General features: G+C 42.6%; 1 long non-coding RNA gene across 1 annotated transcript; it reads left to right on the forward strand.

Moving 5' to 3' along the window:
* The first annotated feature begins 243 nt into the window (after window positions 1-243).
* LOC122554751 (uncharacterized) lies at window positions 244-4,099 on the forward strand. The gene is made up of 3 exons (XR_006313064.2): window positions 244-359; window positions 527-664; window positions 1,537-4,099. It is a non-coding gene; the product is annotated as an uncharacterized LOC122554751 (long non-coding RNA).
* Window positions 4,100-6,050: the final 1,951 nt, after the last annotated feature.

The raw sequence follows: 6,050 nt of genomic DNA on the forward strand, positions 1-6,050 counted from the left end.
GAGAGACAACTTATGGATGTAGGTTTGCTCACTGAGCTTGAAGGTTCATTTCCAGATGTTTTGTCACCCTCCTAGATAACATCTTCAGTGGGCCTCAGGCAAAGCACTGCTGGAAATTCCTGCTTTCTATTTATATGTTTGGGTTGGTGATGTCATTTCCTGTGGTGATGTTAGTTCCTGTGGTGAAGTCACTTCCTGTGGTAGTTTACCAAGGGTCACCACACCAAGCAAGGAACAAGAATGAAAAGGTGGAACTTTCATGGCCACATCCAGGCAATATGGGAATTGAAATAGCACTGTTTGCATTACTCCACATTGACAGATCTCCCGTCCAGCCAATTGAGCTAGCTGATCCCAAGGTCAGATCATACTTCCTTTTCAGCTCCCTTTTTATCATGGGAGTCAGTTTTAATTTACATGCCTGACAAAATCAGGTATATATCAGGCAGGGTGGGGTTCAGCAGAGGCTTTTAAAAGTTGTTTTGCGGCACAGCTCTGACAAAGTGCAATTTTATACCACATACAGAAACATGATCTGCATCAAGCTGGTGGAGCCTCATTTTGCTGTTTTAACCTGAGAATGGGAAATGCGGACAAAACCTGCCAAACAGAAGAGGTCCAGTTTTAAAGCTTTTGAAGCTTTCTTTGTGATCTTCTCAACCAGGTACAACAGGATTATCCTGCCCTAGCTAGCATTCCACCTCTTCTCCCACTGACTAGGTTTCCTCCTGACAGTGGTCTCCTGCCTCCTGGCTTTAACAGCTATTAAAGCTGGCTGTGCCTGCCTGCTGTGTGAGCTTGCCATTCGTTTACTGAACTGTGCTTCTGCCAAGAAGTTAAAATCAAGCCAAAACTGACAGAACATCATAGAGAAATATTTTGTGCTCAGATACAAAGGTGGAAGGGGCAGGCATGGCATTTGGACTAATATCAGCCTCTGAGATTGTCCAGTACTTTGTGTTAATTGAGCAAGTGCTTTAATTTTTTGAGGGAGCTGAAATTTGCTTAATTTCTATGCTTCAATCAAAGCTTCAATCCAGCCGAAGCAAAAAGAGAGACTGAGCCAGTTAGGCAGCGAAAAGCGAGACCCCTTTCTCCACTTAAATAAAAGTTTGGGGGCAAATACAAATTAGTTTTCTTGCTGGCATCTATTTCAGACAGTGCACAAGCAGCCTATGTGGGCTTGCTAAGAGAGCACAGTACCTGCTGACCAATGACTCCATTCCCACCAGTTGCATTTCCAGTTTCAGGCAATCAGGCAGTATTTTTCCCAATTAATCAGTGATTGGCTTTCAAAGGAAAACATTCCAAAGTCATGCTGCCAATTGGAAGCCTGGACTGCCTGCCTCACTGGAAATTATGGGCACACTGCTCACAATTTGCTGCCATTTGATCTCAGAATCAATGCCTCCTTCAAAGCTGTGTCCAGGCTCGGATTGTGGGATTGGAGCATTTACTGCAACGTTTAAATGTAATTCATGCACAACATTCATTGTACGAGGGCTTTAAACTAATTCCGCATTTTCTTCCACATAGATGCCACTCTCAGGACTGCTACTGATCGCCACAAAGAAAGAGAGCAAAATGAAAGCAAAATACAGACACATTGTGCTTTAGACATAAGAACATTTGGACATAAGAACTAAGAGCAGGAGTAAGCCATCTGGCCCTTTGAACCTGCTCCAGCATTCAATAAGATCATGGTTGATCTTTTCATGGGTGAAGAAGTTCCTTCTCAATTCAGTCCTAAATCTGCTCCCTTAATTGTGAGGCTATGTGCTTTTGTCCTAGTTTCACCCGCTAGTGGAAGCATCCTCGCTATGTCTATTTTATTGATTCCCTTCATAGTTTTATATGTTTCAATAAGATCCCCTTTCATTCTTCTGAATTCCAATGAATATAATCCCAGTCTACTCAATCTCTCCTCGTGAGCTAACCCTCTCAACTCCGGAATCAACCTAGTGAACCCCCTCTGCACCCCCTCCAGTGCCACCCTTTCTCAAGTAAGGAGTTCAAAACTGCACACAGTACTCCAGGTGTGGCCTCACCAGCACCTTCTATATCTGAAACATGACCTCCCTGCTTTTAAACTCAATCCCTTTAGCAATGAAGGACAAAATTCCTAATTACCTGTAGCACCTGCAGACCAACCTTCTGTAATTCATGCACAAAGACACCCAGGCCCTTCTGCACAGCAGTATTCTGCAACTTTTCACCATTCAAGTAACAATCCTTTTAATGGTATTTCGACCGAAATGGATGACCTCACATTTATTAACATTGTACTCCATCTGCCAGACTTTTGCCCACTCACTTAAACTATCTATGCCCCTCTGCAAAGTTTCACAGTCCTTTGCATACTTCGCTCTACCACTCATATTAATGTCACCCGCAAACTTTGACACACTGCACGTGGTCCCCAACTCCAAAACACCTGTATAAATTGTAAATAATTGTAGTCCCAAAACTGATCCCTGAGGCACACCATGAGTCATTGACTAGCAATGAATAACATTCATTTATTCCCACTCTTTGCTTCCTGTTGGTTAACCAATCCTTTATCCATGCTAATACACTATCCATAATTACTTGCATCTTTATTTTATGCAGCAGCCTTTTGTATGGCACTTTGTCAAATGCCTTTTGGAAATCTAGTTACACGACATCTACTGGGTCCCCAGTGCTCACTGTGTTCATATTGTCTTCATAGATTCTCATAAGATTAGTTAAGCATGGCATGAACCCATATTGTGTCTGCCCAACGGGACAATTTCTACCTTGATGCCTTGCTATTTCTTCCTTGATAATAAACTCAAGCATCTTCCCCACTACAGACATGCAGTACTCAAACTTTAATACTGTAACTAGGTCTTGGTTGCACAACTAACTACATTTTAATCTGTGAACCACCTCTATTCTGTCCACAAGCATCAACTCGAGTTTCTGGTGACTGTCTCCTCTACACTGGGGAGACAGGATGCCAGCTGGTGAAACTTTTCAGGGAACATCTCTGGAACACTATGCACCACACAGCACCACTGCCCTGTGACCGACCACTTCAACACCCCCTCCTACTCCACCAAGAACATGCAAGCCCTGGGCCTCCTCCACCACCAAATCCAAGCCATATAACCTCTGGAGGAAGAACACCTCATCTTCTGCCTTGGGACCCTCCAACCACACAGCATCAACATCGATTTCACCAGTTTCCTCATCTCCTCTCCCTCCACCTCATCCCAGATCAAACCTTCCAATTCGGCACCACCCTCTTGAACTGTCTTTCCAGTCCATCTTCCCTTCTACCTATTCACTTTACCCTCCCCTCCGACCTACCACCATCACCTCCCACCTCTATCTACCTATCACCTTCCCAGCTACCTTCCCCCAGACCCACCCTCACCCTCCTATTTATCTCTCAGCCCCCTTCCCCACCCCCACATTCCTGATGAAAGGCTTATTCCCAAAACGTCAATTCTCCTGCCCCCAGATGCTGCCTGACCTGTTGCGCTTTTCCAGCATAACACTTTCTGACTGTAATTTCCAGCAACAGCAGTCCTCACTTTCTCCTGTCTTCTGAATCACCCAACTTGCTCTGAGGCCGATATATCTGTCCTCAGCCTATCACATTGTGTCAGTGAAGCTCAACATAAACTTAAGGAACATCAGCTCGCCTTTCACTTTTCCGCCTTTTATGTTAAACGCTTTATGTTCAATAATTTTAGATTGTAAAATCTGTCCTTCATTTCATTTCCTTCCTCTATTTATTATTTTCAGCCAGCAGCACACTTGTTCCAGGTATTTTTCGTTTTTCTTCTTGTCCCATCTCTACTCCCTTTGGCCCTGGAGGACTAATGCTTCCATATAAAGGCTGGAAAATGAAAATTTAATGAATGCCAAAGTAAAAACTGCACCTGGGAAGTTTCTACACTATCAACAGTTATAGATCAATGAGCAAGTTTCAACAATTATACTGAACTCTATATAAATATTGTTGTATAAGGTAATGGTTCAGAATGGATTAAGATTCATGGTCACATTGTTTGAATGTATTCTACTGAAGTCGAGAGTGTGGTGTTGGAAAAGCAGAGCAGGTCATGCAGCATCCGAGAAGCAGGAGAATCGACGTTTTGGGCATAAGCCCTTCATCAAGAAACTTCATCAGCCCGAAACGTTGATTCTCCTGCTCTTCAGATGCTGCCTGACCTGCTATGCTTTTCCAGCACCACACTCTCGACTCTGATCTCCAGCGTCTGCAGTCCTCACTTTCTACTACATATTCTACTGAAGTCACACACAGTTTGTGGGTGAAGACAAGAGTTCTCCACCAGCTTTCAGAGGAAGCAAATGTATCGATAACAGCTCCCTAAGGTTCCGGTAATAAAGCTTGATCAAATGTAGTTGTTTTTATTGCTTTCATGCAACAAACCTTCATGTCGTCTTATTGGCAGTACAGGACCATTAATTCCATACAGAAGACTGGTGAACATTATTGTTTTTACCTTAAATTTGGTCTGGAATCGAAAGCTATAGTTACTCCGCATGCATTTGCAGTATCTGCTCAATATGCTTTTCACTTTAGAAAGCTTATTGTACACCTCCTTTTCCTTGACATTGAAAAAAAGTTGAAATTCCACAAATAGGTAGATTGTTTGAAAGCATTCAACTCAGATTCCTCAATGCCAATGGACTATATTCCTCTTGGGATGCAGGCCAATGCAGGACTTCAGTTTTCTCTAAGCTGAATTTTAGTCTAAACAGTTGTGCTACATCAGAAAAAAACATGTTGTATTTTGCAGATCTGACTGACTGTGGACCAGCAGTGTGCAGTCAGCAGTGAAACTAAATTTACACAGATGAGATTTTCCTGTGTATTTCTGTGAGCCTGCAGACACCTCTAAAACTTTAAAGACCCTGACTGACTCTGTAAGTTGAAGAGATCCCTCTGCCCAACAGCTTTAACTGGAAGGGAATCTGTCTTGATGCTAAAATTAGCATCAAGCTAATTAGCAACCCTTGAAAACTCTCAGTTAATCACCATTTTTCTCTGCAGAATGGTTCAGATCCTGGTCAGAATATTTCCTGGACTGGAGGAAATAAAAGTTCAGCTTGATGATTTCCTTCAGTAGATAGTTATGAAATGATAAATAAAACTAAAAACAATTTTAAATCAATTCACTGACTCCCAGAATCCCATAGCAGAAAGCAATCGAGGAGCAAATGTCAGGAGCTATTTAAAACTGCCTCACTGATGTAATGAAATGCATTAAGTTACAGGCCTGTACCTCCCCACAGAGGGTGTCCAGTAAAAGCAGGCTCAAGAGCCATTGAATTATGGGAACACTTAGGTTTCAGGCACATGAGGCACAGAGCATTTAGTCTATAGCATAGGGAGAACAGGAGTAGTGAGATGGTGAGGGAGGGTTAAGACAATCTCGGTGCAGTAAAATACATAAACATCCTGATTATGGCTGGTATTATTACTGTTTTTACATTGGTGCATTCATAAAATTATACAGCACAACAGGAGGCCATTCAGCCAGTCAAGTCCAGGACAGCTCAGTGGTAGTTATCCAATTAATCCCAAATTCTCGTTCTTCCACCATTTTCCTGTGAAAGTTCTTTACTTGCAAGTTGTTAGCAGAATTCCCTAAGGTCAGTAACATCCAATTCTAGGGGATTCCTGGACAGTCTCAGTGTCCTAGGAGCTTTATTGTCCTTGTGACTGGATGGAATGGGTTTTTGTTTAATGTTAAATAGACTCTTTAACAGTGAATTAAGGTTTGAGGCACTGGACTTCATTCAAAACTGGGAATCGACCCTCACACATAAAAATAAACACAGCTTATATGTTTAAATAGGCTTAAAATATGTTTCACACTTCACTAGTTCCTGTCTCCAGACAGTTTCCAAACAGACTGCTATAGGGACCTGCTTGCCTTTCTCCAATAATGACATCGATGCAGTAAGCACTGGGTTCAATGTCAGCCATGATCTATAGGGCTGGAAGTCAGGTTGAGTCCCCAGTCAATTATGAGACAGCTGTGGTCCAG

Source organism: Chiloscyllium plagiosum, unplaced genomic scaffold, assembly GCF_037043375.1.
Source record: "Chiloscyllium plagiosum isolate Xiang-an unplaced genomic scaffold, Cpla_swu_hap1 HiC_scaffold_9, whole genome shotgun sequence".
NCBI classification, from domain to species: Eukaryota; Metazoa; Chordata; class Chondrichthyes; order Orectolobiformes; family Hemiscylliidae; genus Chiloscyllium; species Chiloscyllium plagiosum.